At 48.3% G+C, this 18,309-nt stretch overlaps 1 pseudogene; it reads left to right on the top strand.

Moving 5' to 3' along the window:
- Nucleotides 1-1,262: 1,262 nt before the first annotated feature.
- Nucleotides 1,263-11,250, top strand: LOC125533218 (annotated as a pseudogene).
- The last annotated feature ends 7,059 nt before the right edge of the window (nt 11,251-18,309 follow it).

Genomic DNA, 18,309 nt, shown 5'->3' with positions numbered 1-18,309 from the left:
TTTTTTTAAATGCGTTTATTTACTTTTTTAGTTATTTCATTCTAGTTTTTTAATTTTTTTTATTCACGTCCACCCCGGACATGATTTAGGATGCGGCCGCGTGATGGGCGCACGCACGACCCATCGGACAAAACCGGACACGAGCAAACCCATCGATGCCCCAAAGAAACAAAATCCGGCCAATCCGAATGTCTATTTGGGGTCGCGCGGTGGAGTTGGCCTAAGATGTGTGCCGTCCCGATCAGATCACCCTGCGATGCCGGGCGGAGGAACACTAGTCATGCCTACACTGAGCACTCCATGCCTTTCCGAAAGCTGTGAGCTTGATATCTCGCACACGTGCGTCCCGGCGACAGAAGAGCATGCATGGGTGGCGCATGAGTCTCCCTGGCAGTCGTCGTTGAGCCAGCGTAGCCGCACCGTACGCCCCAGCAGGCCACCCCCCGGCCCGGGCCACATGTGTACTGCACACGCCACATCGCCCCGGCCCACCTTCTCTAGCCCCGGTGGCCGGTCCCACGCTCTGCATCCTCAGCATTCACCGTTTTCCTCTCCTTCCATGGCCGCGGCGTCGTCCATTTCGGTATTGGGCTGCGCCGGAAATCGTCTGACACGGCCGAGAATTTCTAGTCAAATGATCAATGCGAAGTGTAGCGGTTAGACAACTCCAATGAAGTGACTCATTTGGTCCACGGTCGTCAGTTTTAATCGGCGCGGACATAAAAGTTGGTCCAACGCGCCGATCCAAACGGACGCGCGTCCGATTTTCTTTCACGGGCGATCTATTCCTGGTCCATTTTTGAGTTGTATTTGCATCGGCGCGGACATGCGATGGACATGCGCATGCTCGCCTTTTTCTCTTCCCGGGCCCACTGGTCGGTGGCTCATTGGCCTCCCTCATCCCCCAGCCAACAACAACCCTCGTCCGCCTCCTTCGTCGCCGACGCCGCCGCCCTTTTTTGCCAGCGACTATGCCAGCTGCCGCCGCCTTCACATCCGCCCAGCAACGCCGCTCACTCCCCCCGTCGCCAGCCACCGCCGTCTTGCCGCCAGGCAGCAAACTGCTTCCCACCGCCACTCCTCCAACCGCACAGGCGCCCGCGACCAAGAGGCCGCCTCGCCGCCCCGGGCAGATCCTCATCGGCACGCTCGTCGGACACCGGCAGGGCAACTAGCTGGTCTGTGCGCGCCGCGACTCCCCTCGCCGGCCGTCTCCTTCTTCGACGCCCGCAAGTTGTTCGGCAGTTTGCCAAGATACGAAAATGGACTTCGCCGACGAGTTCTTTTTCCACAATTTCCTTTGCGACTCCGACGATTCGTCGTCCGACGACAAGGAGATATTGGCCGCCGTGTTGGTCATCACCACCTCAACAGTCAGTGGCCGTTACTTCGTGGCTCCATTCCGGGCCACCTTCCGGCGTTGAATCGCAACTGAGAGGGCAGGCATTTCCTTCTTTGGAAGGACTACTTTGATACAAGAAACCCGTTGTTCAAACATCAAAAATTTCACCACCGTTTCCATATGAGTAGGCATCTTTTCAACCGTATTTGAGAGGGGGTGGTCAGCTATGATGACTATTTCGAGTGCAAAGAGGATGCCGTCGGCAAGATCAGTTTCTCCTCTTATCAGAAATGCACTGCCGCCATCCGAATGCTTGCATACGGAGTGCTCGGTGATCTTATTGACGAGTACGTCCGTATGAGTGAGTCTACATGCCTAGAGTCCCTGTATAAGTTCTGCAAGGCTATTATTGCTGTGTTTGGCCCTGAGTACTTGAGAGAGCCGACAGCTGAAGATACAGCCCGTTTGTTTGCGATAAATGCTAGAAGGGGCTTCCCAGGTATGCTTGGCAGCATAGACTGCATGCACTGGGAGTGGAAGAACTGTCCTTCTGCTTGCAAGGGTAGTATAAGGGACATGTTAGGGCTTGCACTGTCATATTAAAGGTCGTGGTGTCTCAAGATCTCTGGATCTGGCACTCTTTCTTTGGCATGGCTGGATCACACAATGATAACAACGTGCTTCAGCACTCGCCGGTGTTTGCTAGGCTTGCCGAAGGCAACAGCCCACCGGTGAACTTTACTGTCAACGGACACAACTACGACAAAGTATACTACCTGGGTGACGGTATCTATCCTCAGTGGACCACTATTGTCAAGACAATACCTAACCCTGTCGGAGAGAAGAGGAAATTTTTTGCCCAAGAGCAAGAGAGTGCCAGGAAGGATGTCGAGCGTGCCTTTGGTGTTTTGCAATCTCGATGGTGCATCGTTCGGTATCCTGCTAATACCTGGAGCACGCAGAAACTATGGGATGTGATGACTGCTTGTGTGATCATGCACAATATGATCATAGAAGACGAGCGCCCGAAACATCTATACGATCAAGGGTTTCAGTTTTAGGATGAGAATGTTGTGCCTGAGCATGGAGTAGCGGCAACATTTGAACAGTTCACCCAATTTCATAAAGACATGCGTGATTGGAAAACTCACGTGTAACTGCAAAATGATTTGGTTGAGTATATGTGGGCTCATGTTGGCAACCAATAGATGTATCTTTTTATTCGTTTGCAAAACTATGTGAAACATTTTTATTTGTATCCGTCTTATAAAACTATAATATTTTTATTCGATAAAACTATCTTATTTGACAATATGTTTGAATGCAAATCAATGTAAATATTGGGCGGCCAGCCGGCCACGCCGGCACATATGGGTCGGTGTTAGAGTTAACCTTGTTGTTTTGGTTTTTCATTACATTTACTTGGTAATGACATGCATGTAGACATGCTCAACCATTAGGCTGCGGCCATACACTCACGTAGAGATGAGATGACGTGTGTGTACAAGCTAGTGATGAGTAGGTAGTCTCCTGCATGGATGTGTTGGTTAGCAAAATTGGTACAGCTTCGTAGAGTCACAACATCCAAGTTCGGCGGCAGATCAACGGTGGAGCAAGAAGCGGACACAATCAGTTGTGGCGTGCGTCAAGTGTGTCGTGGGTAAGCTCGTGTCTGTTGCAAACTTGGAGGTGACTCAAGCCTGTACGCGTGTGTGCTGGAGTGATTAGTGAGTCAAGCCGTTAGTGGCGTGGCCGTGTGTGTTGCATGCAGAATTATATGGAGTGGATGCAACGTAGTGGTTAGTGGGTGCGTTGGGGCTGGGTTAGTCCGGCTACTTAATCCCATGTAATCATGTCCATTGTTAAGAGAGTAAGAGAAACGGAAAAGGCACAAGTTGTGCGGTGCCACAAAATTTCCTGCGTCCTCTTCTACTACCTCTAGCACATGCAAGTTTTCTTGAGAGAATCCTTGAGCTGAGAGAGTTGCAAGGTAGAGAAGAAGCGGCGCTGCGAGAGACGGCGCCAACAATTGGCATCAGAGCCTTGTCGATCCGAGGCGACGGTGGCGGCGCGACGGACTTCATGTGAGGTGGAGGTCGTCGGCGCAAGGTAGAGGTCACTGGCGGCACGATGCTGCCAGTGGCCGGTGTGTGCCTCCGTTGTCGTCGAGCTGCGTCACGAGCGATGGAGAGAGGTATGCTGTCCGGTAAGTTGCGGCACCGGCGGCATGGAGGTGATGGCCAAGGAGCGGAGGCCACGACCACAAGGAGTTTCATGTCCGAGTCGTCGACAAGGTGCGTCATCGTCGACAACATGAAGGCGAGTCACCGGCGAGTTGCGGCACCGGCAACGAACATGGAGGCGAGTCACTGGCGAGTTGCGGCACCGGTGGCAAACATGCGGCAGCGAGGGTGCCACGGGGGCGCACTCATGGTGAAGGTGTAGGAGGTGCGCCTCTTATCGAAGCCAACCGTGACGGCGGCAATCGGCGTGACAAGATGGCATTGGCGGCCATTTACGTGTTACACCGACGACATCGACGACCGTGGGCTTCAAGAGAGGAATAAGTGACAACAAAATTAAGGGGGTGATTGTTAGAGTTAACCTTGTTGTTTTGGTTTTTCATTACATTTACTTGGTAGTGACATGCATGTAGACATGCTCAACCATTAGGCCGCGGCCATACACTCACGTAGAGATGAGATGACGTGTGTGTACAAGCTAGTGATGAGTAGGTAGTCTGCTGCATGGATGTGTTGGTTAGCAAAATGGGTACAGCTCCGTAGAGTCACAACGTCCAAGTCCGGCGGCAGATCAATGATGGAGCAAGAAGCGGACGCAATCAGTTGTGGCGTGTGTCAAGTGTGCCGTGGATAAGCTCATGTCTGTTGCAAACTTAGAGGTGACTCAAGCCTGTACGCGTAAGTGCTGGAGTAATTAGTGAGTCAAACCGTTAGTGGCGTGGCCGTGTGTGTTGCATGCAGAATTATGTGGAGTGCATGCAAAGTAGTGGTTAGTGGGTGTGTTGGGGCTGGGTTAGTCCGGCTACTTAATCCCATGTAATCATGTCCATTGTTAAGAGAGTAAGAGAAACCTAAAAGGCACAAGTTATACGGTGCCACAAAATTTCCTGCGCCCTCTTTTTTTTTAGGGTAAATGCCGCCGCTTTATTTAATTAAAAGTTCGCAAAGCCCGGAATGTTATCTGAGATTACACTCAAAATACAGTCTGGGGGCACCCCCAACCAGACCCTACATAGTTCGTCTCCTATCCCTACTTTAGCCAACTTATGCGCCGCGACATTTGCAGATCGTCGAACCCAAGTAACTTTCACGTTTTGCTTCGTCTCCAGCATTTGTTTTATGTCATTGATCCATGGTCCAATAGCCGAGAAGTTTCTGCCGGTTTGGTTGATCATCTGGACAGTTTGAAGACTGTCCAGTTTGACGTGGATATTTTGGACACCTAGCTCCTCGGCCACCTGTAAACCACGCCTACACGCGAGAACTTCTGCTGCTTCAGGATTAACAATGCTTGGGAAGTGATGGCAAACCCCCGCCCGAAACGCACCATTGTGGTCTCTGAGGACAGCTCCACCACCCGCCTTGTCACCCACCTTTGACACCGCTCCATCACAGTTGAGCTTAATCCATCCCACCTCCGGCACAGCCCACTTCTGGATCTCCCTCGGCTTTGGCTGATGAGCGTTTGACCAATCTGTCATATGTGCATAAACACCCTCCATTATTGCATGTGGACTCTGAATTCTGACTCCATCCCGCGCCTCATTTCTAGCGAGCCATAAGCCATATGTCGCCTGGATCATCGCTTCTTTCTCATCGTCGGCCGCCCTGGAGAACCAACTCAGAAGCCATCGAGCTAGAGCGCCCTGGGTATCGATCTGACACGGTGGGGCTGCCATCGTAATACCTTTTTCTGAGTGCAACAACTGCCAGAACTGAGAGGAATGCTGACATGCCCAGAAACGATGAATAATAGATTCTTCTCTACCGCATGCAACACAAAAAACACCTGGTTTGATTCACCGCCGATGAAGCTTTGATCCCACCGCCAGTCCATTTTGAATCATACGCCACATATGAATCTTCGCTTTGGGTGGCGCACTAGTATCCCACATCGCCATGTACCGCTTGTGTTTCTGGACCGAGCTGGAGGACTCCTGCTGGCCTGACCGCGCTCTTCTCCTAGACATCCAGAGATGGTAAGCTGATTTCACATTGCAGATGCCATTCTTAGTGAAATTCCATGCGGGGTAATCGTTGGAACCCGGGCCACCAATAGCAATCTGTGCTATATCGCATGCGTCTGACTCACTAAACATGGTGGCAAGCTTGTTCCAGTCCCAGCTAGTCCCAGTACTGTCCAGAAAATTTCTTGCGCCCTCTTCTACTACTTCTAGCACATGTATGTTTTCTTGAGAGAATTCTTGAGCTGAGAGAGTTGCAAGGTAGGAAAGAAGCGGCGTTGCAAGAGACGACGCCAACAGTCGGCGTGTTGGACGTGCTACCGACTCAAATTTAAAAGAAAGCGAACGATCGACTCAAACGGACAAAAAATGAATGAAATCGTCGTCCGTTTGGGTTGGCCTATTGGAGTTGCTTTTACGGACCGAAAAGTAACGTCGACTCGCAAGGAATTAGAGCTGGCCCGGCGTGCAAATCAAATTGCGTTTGGAAGCAAGGGGTCTTGTAGTTGTCGGGCACATTGAACTCCACAGCAGACATATCGACCGATGCAACTACAAACCAGAGTGCTTCACTTTTCACTACACGGCCTACTTCAGCTACGCAGGATCTTTTCTTTCCTTCTTTCGCCGAACCTCTGTGTGTATTGATTGAGCTCCATTTTCCAACGAGAGGAGAGCACGGCAGGCAGGAGTACAGAAGATCGTGATCATTGGATTTTCTTTGGGAAGGCAAGCATACAGACTTGGCACCAATGCATGCTTGTAGCTTTCCCCACTTGCACGCATATGCTGCATTGCAGCATGCACGTACAGACAGACAGGTCTTCATGTCGGAACAAACGAGCACTTCACATCACTGTGCTACTGTGGAGCACTACTAGTGCTCCTATACGCCTAGCCATACCTCCGTCAGTAACAGCAGGAGTAGTAAGCTTAGGAGGTAATAGCACCCCAGCTACCTTAACTTGCACAGCATGTGATAATCTAGTCCCAAACTTGTAAAACTTGACTAAGTCATACCCCAACTTAAATCTCATGTGATGTTTTAGTCTCAGACCAATCACAGCGTGCCAATTGGCTGGGCCGGTCAGCGTGCGCAGTTTTGCACAAAACCCCCTGCCGTTTGCCTGATTCAACCCGCGCCGCCTGCTCCCCTCGGCCGCCCGCAGCTCCTCGCTCCGCAGGCTCGCGCCGCCGCCGCCGCCCTCTCCGTCGGCCAAGCAGCCTCCTCGTCACGCGCCGAGCGCGGCCGCTGGAGCCGATGGCAAAGCTGGTGCCGCCCCTCCCGGCGTCGTCGCGCGCCTCATGGGCCTCGAATCCTGGCCCGCCGCCCCCGGCGCGGCCGCGGCCGCGCCGCCGAGGCCGCAGAAGCAGAGGAAGGTGGAGGCGTCGGCGGGGGAGGAGACAATGAGCCGGCGCCGGTGGTCGTGATGCTGCCGCCGAGCCGGCGCCCGCCCGCGCCCGGCTCGCCCACGCACGCGCCGCGGAGCCACCACAGCGCCGACCTGTCGGCGAGGAGCCCCAGGCGGATCCGCCTCGTGCACGCCACCGCGTCGAGGCTGCTGGAGCCGGTCGCGCGCGAGCTCGAGGGCCGGCGCCAGGCTGCAGGCCATCGCGTACGCCTGCTCCTCGCCGCAGCACCGCGGCCACCCCGGCGCCCCGCAGCGGAGCTGGGGCACGCCAGGCTGCAAACCAGACGAACTATTCCGACTCATCGGCTCCTCTCAATAATGCTGAGACTATATATAATTCCAATGATCAATCACCCGAGTTTCACAAGAGCTATCAGGTCAGTTTTGACGTTGCCCTACTGCTTCATTTTGTCAACCTTTTATATCTCTTACTTATGTTTACTTCAGCAATATTGATCAGTCAATCATGAAATTACCTCTTTGATAGTATGTCCATACGATGAAATTGTAGTGCTTATACTTATCACTTTGTCTAATGGTAGAGACTGATAAGGAAGCACTTACATGAATCATGCCTGGTACATTTTGTGAATTTGTTGTTAAAATAATGTTCCTCGGAATGTGATTGGATGTTCCCTGATCTTTACTGAAGTATGTTGGAACCGTTCTCTCACGGGATGGATGGAGGTAGAAGAAGAAGGAGCACGGAAGAAAACGGAGAAAGATATACTGGATTTCACCGGGCCGCACACGGCCCCGTTACACTATTCCAGAGCACCAATTGCCTCACTATAAACATGATTACAACCGGCTTTGTAGCCCTCGGCAGCGACGCAGCGCCCAAGCTTCTAACGCCCTACAAACATGATTACAACCGGCTTTGTAGCCCTCGGCAGTGACGCAGCGCCCAAGCTTCTAACGCCCACACACGCATGAACTACTGGCTGCTGCATGCGATCCGCTCGGCCTCACGCAACGCACAAACGCGCTGGACGCGGCTCGATCCATCTGATCGCAACGGCCAACTGCATGGTGCGTGCACAGCTCCTAGCTCCACGCCACATGCACGTCAAGCTAACTAACTCCAACACACGCACGCACACGGACTCACGCACACACACGCACCTACGAACCTGGCACGGCCACACACCGCCACACACACATACGCCACATTTTCGCTGCGTCCCACCCGTCCCGCACGCATCCGACGCGTCCGACACCATCAGTACGTCCCGCGCGCATCCGACGCGCCCAACGAGCCCGACCACGCGTCGCTTATTCCAACACACACCCTCTAAGCCACGGCCTAGAGGAGTCCGTCATCATCGACGTTGGCACCGACCAAGAGAGCTTGCTCCGCAGCTGGTCCTTTCCGCAGCTGCGGGCACTTGCGTCGGAAGTGTCCGTGCTCCCCGCACTTGTAGCAGCTCCTGCGCCTGTTGCCGCCGCTCCCCGACGCCATGCTGCGCCCGTCGTCGTCGTCCCGAGCACCGCCGCGTCGACGCTCCCGTGCTGCCCACTGCGCCGCCGTCATGAGCAGCTGCTCACCCCCACGCTTGCCGCCGTCTTGTCCACGGCGCCGAACCCGCTCGTCGAACGCAGGTAGTCGCCCGAGCGCTTCGTCGAACGCCATCGTCGTCACGTCGTGGAACTGCTCGAGGCCAGCGACGACGGGGAAGAGGCGATCCGGCACCGTATCCAGCAACTTCTTGACAAGTGCTGCGTCGCCCAGCGTCTCCCCGAGGTTGGCATACCTCGCCGCCATCGCCGCGAGCCTCCCGCCGTACACGTCGAGCTCCTCGCCATCCGCCATCTTCATCCGGTCGAATTCGCCACGCAGCGTCCCCAGCCTCGCCGCATGGACCCGATCGGCGCTGACGAACCTCATCTTCAGGGAGTCCCATACCTCCCTGGCGGTGAGCTTAGTCGACACCTGCAGCAGCACATCCTCTGGCAACGCCACGAGGAGCAACGCGCGCGCCATCTTGTCCTTCTTGGCGTTCACCGCCGCGTCGCCCGGCGCCACAGCCTCCCATACGGTGTGGACGTCGAGGATTGCCTGTGCCTTGGTGGCCCAGACCGTGTAGTTGTCCGCGGTTAGCATCGGCATCGCCATCGTCGCCGATCCGCCCGCGCCGCCGCCGTGTGGGACGAGCGCCATGGTCGCCGGTGATCGTCCGAACCGAAGCTCTATATACCAATTGTTGGAACCGCTCTCTCACACGGATGGATGGAGGTAGAAGAAGGAGGAGCACAGAAGAAAACGGAGAAGGATACACTGTATTTCACCCGGCCGCACACGGCCCGTTACACTATTCCAGAGCACCAACTGGCTCACTACAAACATGATTACAACCGGCTTTGTAGCCCTCGGCAGTGACGCAGCGCCCAAGCTTCTAACGCCCACACACGCACGAACTACTGGCTGCTGCATGCGATCCGCTCGTCCTCACGCAACGCACAAATGCGCTGGACGCGGCTCTATCCATCTGATCGCAACGGCCAACAGCATGGTGCATGCACAGCTCCTAGCTCCACGCCACATGCACGTCAAGCTAACTAACTCCAACACACGCACGCACACGGACTCACGCACACACACACGCACCTACGAACCTGGCACGGCCACACACCGCCATACACACACATACGCCACATTTTCGCTGCGTCCCGCCCGTCCCGCGCGCATCCAGCGCGCCCGACGAGGCCGACACCACCAGTGCGTCCTGCACATCCCGCGCGCATCCGACGCGCCCGATGAGCCCGACCACACCACGCGACGTGGCTTATTCCAACAAAGTAATGGTTTACCAACTTGGATGACTTGGCATTCATTATACTGTGATCAGTGGTCACACTACTTTTTGTCTAGCTTGCTATTGAAATTTGAAAATGTTCTTTTGTTCTAGTTCCAGGGTGACCAAGGGGCTGATTCTCCTGCTACGTGCACAAATGACGAGCCCAATCAGCCGAGCCCAACATCTGTCTTCGAAGCATGCTTCTCACACGATGCTTCCTCCTCAGGAAGTCCAACTGAAAAGATCGGTAAATACTTTTGTAGTATCACCTTGAATGTTGTACTAGGATGTAAGGATACTTTGTAGATAGTAACCCCTGCAAACCATTTTACTTTTAGTTATCTATAAAGCTAGGTTGAAAGGCCTTTTCTGAAGAAAAAAATGTGTGCTACAAAATAAAGTTTCCTCTTTATTTACTCTACTTCTGTTGCTGATCTGAAGTAAGAATATATGTTTATATGCTGACGAAACCTTAAATGAATAGCTATGTTTTGCATAAAATGCATTTGGCCACGAAATTGATTGCTTTAGTGCACATCTTGACGCGGTGTTGCAGATTAAAGGTTTGTATCACGATGAGTAGCGGAAGAAACAACAAATAGTTTACATATATTACTAATATTTGAACTATTATAAGACAGTGTTCTGTTACGCTATCTTCTAGTTAACTTTGCTCGCCTGAAATGAACTCTCTTTAGAGAGAAGCTTAAAACAATTCTGATTTACAGAATGGATTGAATTAGTAGGTTTTGACGTGTGTAATGGAGTATAGATTATGATGATAATGTATGGTTTCTTCTTTTGTCTGCAGAGAGTACTGAATTCTTTATTTCAATGGAGAACAAAATGGAAGATCTCTTCAATCTAGAGTCTGAAATCGTAGATTTGTCCATGTCCATCGACACAATGAAGACTGATGATCACGGCAGCAATGCAGAAATACCATGTGTTCAGAGTTCTCCAGTGCATGATTTTGAGTTCCTAGAAGGCAGGCTCCACAGCATCGGAGAAGCCATTGCAAATGCTGAGCTACTTCTGGACAGCAGCCTCTTATGTGGCACACCGTCAAGTCTATCACTCCATTCATTCATAGTTGAGATGCTGGAGACCGTTGAGGCCGTCTTTGGCGATGGATCAGAGAGCAGCTTCGGCTTCCAGGAAGAAAACAACTTTCAACGCACCAACTTCCTGTTCGACTGCATCGTCGAGTCGCTGGACTCGAAGTTCCGCGACTTCGGGAAATGCGGGTACAAGGCTTTGTTGCGAATGCCTCTCACCATGAGCAAAGACCTGCTGAAGAGGGAGATATCCAAAGAGATCGGCAGCTGGAGCGATGTTTCATCGGACCGTGCTGCGGAGAAGGAGCTGGACCAGGTGGCGGCGGCAAGGTGTGACAGGTGCCGGACCGAGGCGTTCGACATTAGCGTCGCCATCGAGGACGACATACTCGAGGCCCTCGTCGGTGAGTTCACCTTCAACCAATGCTGCTGAAAGTGTGGAAGTTTACTGGTTAACATGGCATTGGTCAGGCATGAGTAACACTTTGCAGATATGTACTCTATTTCTCCTCCGAAGATGTTATACAGCGTCATGTAGTAATATGGACGCTCCCCGCCCCCGGTTAGTCCCAGATTTAATTCAGGTGTGCTATACTGCGGGTTGAATCAGGCAAATGGCAGAGGGTTTTGTGCAAAACTGCGCGCGCTGACCGGCCCAGCCAATTGGCGCACTGTGATTGGCCTGGGAGTAAAACATCACATGAGATGCAAGTTGAGGTATGGCTTGGTCAAGTTTTATAAGTTTGGGACTAGATCATCACATTCTGTGCAAGTTAGGATACCTGGGGTGCTATTACCTCTAAGCTTAGCTAGGCTGGCCAAGGCAGCACTAGGTAGTAAATTCACCTACAGAGCGAGTAGTAGCTTTTTGCACGCACAAGGCTGAAGAAAGTAATGCATGCACGGTGTATCCATCTAATGGAGACGACGATGGGAGGGTATCAATCAATAGACAGAAAATGTGTGCACACGGCTTAGCATGCCTTCCCCACTTTACACATGAACGCTACTACAGGTGTACAGATGACATTATCCGTATATAACTTTGAGCATTGTTTCTTGGTGTATCTTATGATCAAATTAATGGTGGAGACATGGTCAGCGCACACATCCTTCAACAAAAGGTATCAATGTAGGACTCCCGAATGTTTCATTCCTGATGGAGGCTTAACCGTGGTTATGATCCTACATTCTTTCACTTTCATGTCAGATGCCACGATATCATCTCGAAGAATGTTGTGGAACGAGGAGAAAGTTCTCCCCGCCCTATCCAAGTGTCTATGGTGCAAGTGGTGGTTGGGCTCGATGGTCCCTCGATCTTGATGTCGCCGTGAGGGATTACTCCGGTCGTTCTTCGCATTTTAGTTTAAACTAAGCACTTGTTTCATTAAAAGGCGTGGAGTGCTAGAAATTGCATTGAAGTTAGGCGTCATCATCTCAATCAAATTGACCTTGTATGCTTGTCTGGGCTGGTCAGCTTGCCGTTGCTTTATTTCCCTTCCCAGATTTGACGTATAAATAGATGAAAACCCGATAATCCTCACATCAAGCCGCCTGGTCTATTGGTTGTGCTATATCCATAGCATGGCAGAGGTCTTGACTCTTGAGTTTGACGTCCCATGACGGCGCAATATTTTTTATGTTTTTTTCCAATTGTGGTTGCCTTATTTCCTGGCCAGAGCTAACGTATAAATAAATGACAACCCGAGATCCAACACGTTATTTGTTAAGACGGACGAAAATCTTATGGGTCCCATCGTAAATTTAAAAAAAATGGAGAAACGATCCGTCTTTTAATATTAAGTAAAGATAGAGATTAAAAGAAATGCCAACCTTTCGTGCGTGCTCCAAGGGACCAGCACGGCAAACGATGACACAAGGGGGGAAGCCGACACGTGCACCACTTTTGGTGTTATATTAGTCTGATTAAAAAATATATATGATACATACGCGTCAAGATGATCAGTGTACCAACCAGTGACACGGTCAAGGCCTTCAAATCATTGGTGGTTGTCGTTTACATTGTTTATTGTAGTTAGTACGAATTCCCGCTATACGAAAATGGTGTACGAGCGAACTCAGCGTATCTAAGATGGTTAGGTCTTTTGTGGTGAAACCAATCCATTAAGGTAAGTTTAAGTTGTAGACTCTGTTGCTCGCATTTTTATAAATTTATTTCAGATTTTTCTGCCTTGTTTCGTTCAGTGCGATTGTACTGTGTTTAGAAAAATGAAAATGTAGTAAGAGTTCTACGTCGGGAGTTCTCCCAGTGAAAAGAAAATACATGGCCGATTATTGCACGGTCACGGGGAGAGTACGTTTGCTGCTCTTTTGTCCCGTCCCAATCCAACTCCAGCACTATCCCTTTTTCCATCGTTCGTTGCTCACTGCTAGGTAGCTGATCGATCGGATCAATGATCATTTTATAATTTCACCTTGTTTGATCAGTTCGGTGTACTAAGTGACAGTGTATGGAGATCGGTGCATGACGTTGTTGTGATGGAGATGCACCAGCTGATTTGTGCTGGCCGTATGCATGCATGCATAATGTTCAAACATATATTCACCACCACGTTGTCATGTTGACAACATCCTCCTCATCAATCAAAAGAGAAAAATAGTCGATCGAGAATAGAGTAACACTTCGTTCCCTGTCGGGGGTAGCTACTAGCTAGCCCGCGGTACGTCAATTGATTGATCCCTCTCGGAGCTCAGCTCCGGCTGTAAAACGGCCGGCGAGCCACTGTGTGTGACGCCAGCCACCCATCCATCTCTCCGGCTGCCCGGATCGATACGATCACGTACGGCCGGTCAGGCCGGACGAACATACCGACGTGAGACGGGACGGCACGACGGCGGCGGGCGATCGACGGGGTACGTGCGTGCGTCGGGAGCGGCCGGGATGCAAGCGGCCGAGCGGGGGAACACCATGCCATCCCGACAGCTGATGACAACTTAGACATCTAGTGCACATGCGGCCCGGCGACGACATTCGACATTCAACATGCATGCATGCCCGCAACGTACGTGCGCGCGCGCGTGCAACCATATATGGCTGGCCGTGCGACACGGATGTCCTATTTGCACATATGTACTATTTTTGTTCTTTGCTCCTTAGAGCATCTAACTAATTAATGGGAGCATCTATCTACCAGATAAAACCACTCCTCCACTCTCACATCCACACTCTGGACCCATGTTTCTCCCTCAAATTTGGGAGAGGTTTTGCTCTCCCAAATCTTGCTGCCTCGGCAGCCCCTCTCCCCCATCTCACCTCGTCTCGCCTCATGCGCCGCACCCCATAGCAGCCACCACCCCGCTCCGGCCAAGATCTAAGGAGGGTCACTGAAGTTCTCTGTTCTCTCTGGATTTTGTGCTCTGGCTGGATCTTATGTTTTAACCGGATTTACGTTATAAAAGAATTTTTGGCTGGATTTTACGATCTAGCTATATTTTATGTTCTACCTGGATTTTACATTGCATGTACAAATAATGCCAGAAGCATGCGTGTTCCTCTTGCGACTGAATAGACAGGTGTTTACTTTTTCCTGGCTTATCTATTCCTGTAATCGTGTAACCATTGGCCACGATCACGACCGTGGGATGGCACTGGAGAAATGGATCAAGCCGGCTTGTTGGGAAGTGTTGAATAAAAGGAATAAACAGAGAAGAAGCAAAGTTTACGTGTTGCCAACCACTTTAGCTATATGTCAGGCGACTGAATTTTCATTTTTGGATCACTCAAATTTGTAGCCCTTGATTCGAGGTGCTTTGTGATACGTGTGAAAGCTTGACCTGGATTTGACTGATCCGTTTATTTGTTCAGTCGATTTCTTGTCTTTTCTTGCTGACTGTGTGATGTCCTCTTCATGCATGCATGTCTCCAGCTCACTCTTGCATGGATGGATGAAATGCATGTCAATTTTAGTCTCTGTGCGTGTGCATGCTTCTTCTTTCCCTTGTGTTTTATGTCTTCTTCGTTTTTGTTTTTTAGTTGGGTTTCTTTTTCTTTATGTGTATTTTTGGACATTGGGTGTGTGTAAATATGTACGCGCAAGTAATATATAAATATGTGTACAAATTATACTAGAGTGCATAAATGTCACTATTATTTGTTTATTTTTATGTATTATTTTTTGTGCTAATTGTGTGGAAGTTTTTGTTATTTTCTTTCATCTTTATTGGTAATACCAAGACAATTAATTTATTTTTTCTTAGAAAATGTCATTTATTATTATTCTTGTGTGTAAGTATGCACACATGTACTAAAAGAATATGTGTGTAAATTATACTAGGTTCTAAAAATTGCACTATTAGATGTGTCTTCCTTGCATATTACAAAGAGTGTAATTTTAGTGCGAAGTTGTGTGCAAGTATTTTTGTATATTTGTATGTTTACCTGATGTCCACTATGTTTGTGATCTATTTTTTTGTCCCAATTTTTTCCCTTGCTGTTGTGTTATTTGTGGAAGCTTAGATGTGACATACTTAGAAAACATCTAGATGTGAATTAGACAAACTGTTTTTGTATTCTTTGTTCTTAAAAGGTAATACCAATGCAACTAATTCATTTTTACTTAGATTTTTGTATTTTGTTTCAGTTTTTTTCATTTTCTATCTTCTTATAGGGTAATACCAATGCCGCTAATTCATTCTTTTAGACAAAAACTTCAATATTATTTGGATTTCACTTTAATTTTTATTTCTGTTAAGGGGTAAACCGGTATCCCTAATTCATTCCTTCTAAGTAAACTTCTTTTTTGCGAAAATTTCACTATATGTATGCTTATTCTTGCATATTATAAAAATTCATAATTGTGTGTAAATTGTGTGCAATTCTTGAAGCCCTTTACCCATTGCCTCTTTTATTTATGTTTGTATTCATTTTTTATTTTTTTCCTCTTTCTTTTCCGTTTGGTTTTTTATGTGTATTTGTGCGGTGTTGGGTGGGTGTATATTTATACACACAAACTATACAGTAGGTGTGTAAATTTATTACTCCCTCCGTCCCAAAATAAATGTCTCAAGCTTAGTACAACTTTGTGCTAGAATTATTTTGGGACGGGAGGGAGTATATGCTTATTCTTTACATATACAAAAAAAATGTAATTTCAATGCAAAGACGTGTCCAAGTTTTTAAAAGATTTTGTTTCATTTTATTTCTTATTAAAGGTAATACCAATGTCACTAAATTATTGATTTAATTTAGCTTTAGTTTAGTTTTCTTGCTTCTTTAAGGGTTATACCTTTGCCACTAATTTATTTCTTCTTTGAAAATTTCTTTTTTGCGAGAATTCAATTATTACATGCTTATTCTTGCATATTATAAGAATGCACAATTTCTATGCAAATTGCATGCAATTTTATTTCATTGTTTTTGTTTTACTTCTACTTAAAGGGTAATACCAATGTCTCTAATTAATTTTCCTTATAAAGCTTCATTATTTTGTTTTGTTGATTTTTTTTCTATTTATGGGTAATACCAATATCACTAAATTATTCGTTCTCAGAAAACTTCAATTTGTTTTTGCAAAACATACACCAGTATATACTTATTTTGCATATTATGAAAATGCGCAATTTCTATGTAAATTGTGTGCAAATTTTGTCATAATTTTTTTAATCGTTTCTTAGAAAACTTCACATTTTGTTGTTTAACTTTATCTTTTCCAATTTATTCTTTAAGGTGACACCACCACAAATCCAAGCTTTAGGCGACCGTCCCTTTTTCTTCTTTTGATGATTGGTTAACAAATCACAGTAATTAAAAACCATGGTAATTAAAAAACTGTGGTGTTTTAAGCATATTTAGAAAATATTTTGCTATTAAACGGGCCATTACTTATATATGATAAGGGGAGTTTGTGGCTGGAAGTAAGTCACGTCTCACTGTAAAGATGATTGATAGCAATCTCTCTGTAGGTGTAGCGTTTTTAGAAAAGCACTCCCGACCATTTAGATAATTTTGACCAACAAGATGTGAGCCGCTCGCATGAGCGTCGCTAGCGTGTGTGATCTTGCATGCAGGTAGCTAGCCGCCCAACTTGCTACGTGTCGAGAATACACGTGGCTACCTTGAACTGTTGATGACTTAGAAAACAACTAATTGTCAACGAGGAAAAGTATTGTTCAATCAATTTTTTCAGTTAACTGACACAAAGGTGCTCTGATAGTACTACATTCTTTGTACATTCAACGTCCTGCTGCCCAAGCGTAGTATGTGTGTGAGGCGAAACAGTTGAAGGAACAAACTGGAGCCATGCATGACCGACAACAATTAACAGCTTTCACGCCACAGTGCATCGTATTCCTTAGTCCACAAGGATGTGTACCTAATGCTGCTGCAGTGCACGTTCTGCAGGAATCAACGGAGCTCCGTCGGGCGAGGCAGAGTGCATGCACATGATGGATCGTCGGCTAGCTGTGCACACTGCACTGCTACGGGGCGGTCAGCTCTTCAAATCTGGCGTCTCACTGCCGCTGAAGACTACGTCGACTGAAGCAATTTTGAGGCCAGTCGACTGACCCAAATTATATTTTTCAGTCGACTGGCCTCCAGCCGGTCCCATTGCCAACAACTCATGTTTATGGTGTTCATGTTTGTCTCCTCCCTCCTTGGGTTCTTCTATCTCTGAGAGGAAAAAGAGAACGAGATAATAAAACCCGGACAACGCTCGGTCAGTGCATCATAGAACTTCAGAGTAAGTAATTATTCATGGAGGTTTACCATGGTTATGATCTTACATCCTAACCTTTTTTGTTAGAAGTGAAGGTGTCATATCGATGAAAATTGTTGAATGAGGAGAATCCCCCCAGCCGCCCACCCTCTATCCATATGTCTATGGTGCGAGTGGTGTTAGGCCTCGATGGTTCCTGATCTCCATGTCATGGAAAACGCACCACGGGGAGCGATTCCAGGGAAAAGGTCTCAAGGATATTCAGCATTTTGTTGCATATATATGGTCTAGATTCATTTGATTTTGATTTGAAAAGAGAGAAAGATCCTCGGCCTATGCATCGAGTGATGCACAGAACCACATTAATTTTGATTTTCATTTTCATTTGATTTTTATTTTTATTTGAAAAGAGAGAAAGCCCGTGTGTTGCTATAAAATGACAAAAATAAAGATTGAGAGAGATGAATTAGCTGCATTCAATACTTTATAAATGTGCTTCTCAGCTATGCGTGTGTTAACTAGTATAGTACTTAGGGAATCTCCAAGGTAAACGACCAAACAAATATCATGAAATGTCCGTGGATACCCGGCGCGGCAGAGGCCATTCAATCGGAGTCATCTAAAGAACACAGACACCAGGTTTTCCGTTGATTTTCACGTTAGTTTTTGTATGGCAAAAGCCTCCGTCGTCGGAGGAGGCACCGCGTTGTGCTCCTCTAAGAGGAACATGTTGTAATGATGCTTTGCCTGCAGTTGTGTAAACCCAGACACGCGGCCGGCACAACCTCCGCAGTCATTGATGAAGCTATGTATCT

This window comes from Triticum urartu, chromosome 1 (genome assembly GCF_003073215.2).
Source record: "Triticum urartu cultivar G1812 chromosome 1, Tu2.1, whole genome shotgun sequence".
Lineage (NCBI taxonomy): Eukaryota > Viridiplantae > Streptophyta > Magnoliopsida > Poales > Poaceae > Triticum > Triticum urartu.
The sequence above is the reverse complement of the archived record's forward strand: the minus strand, read 5'-3'. Positions and strand labels throughout refer to the sequence as shown.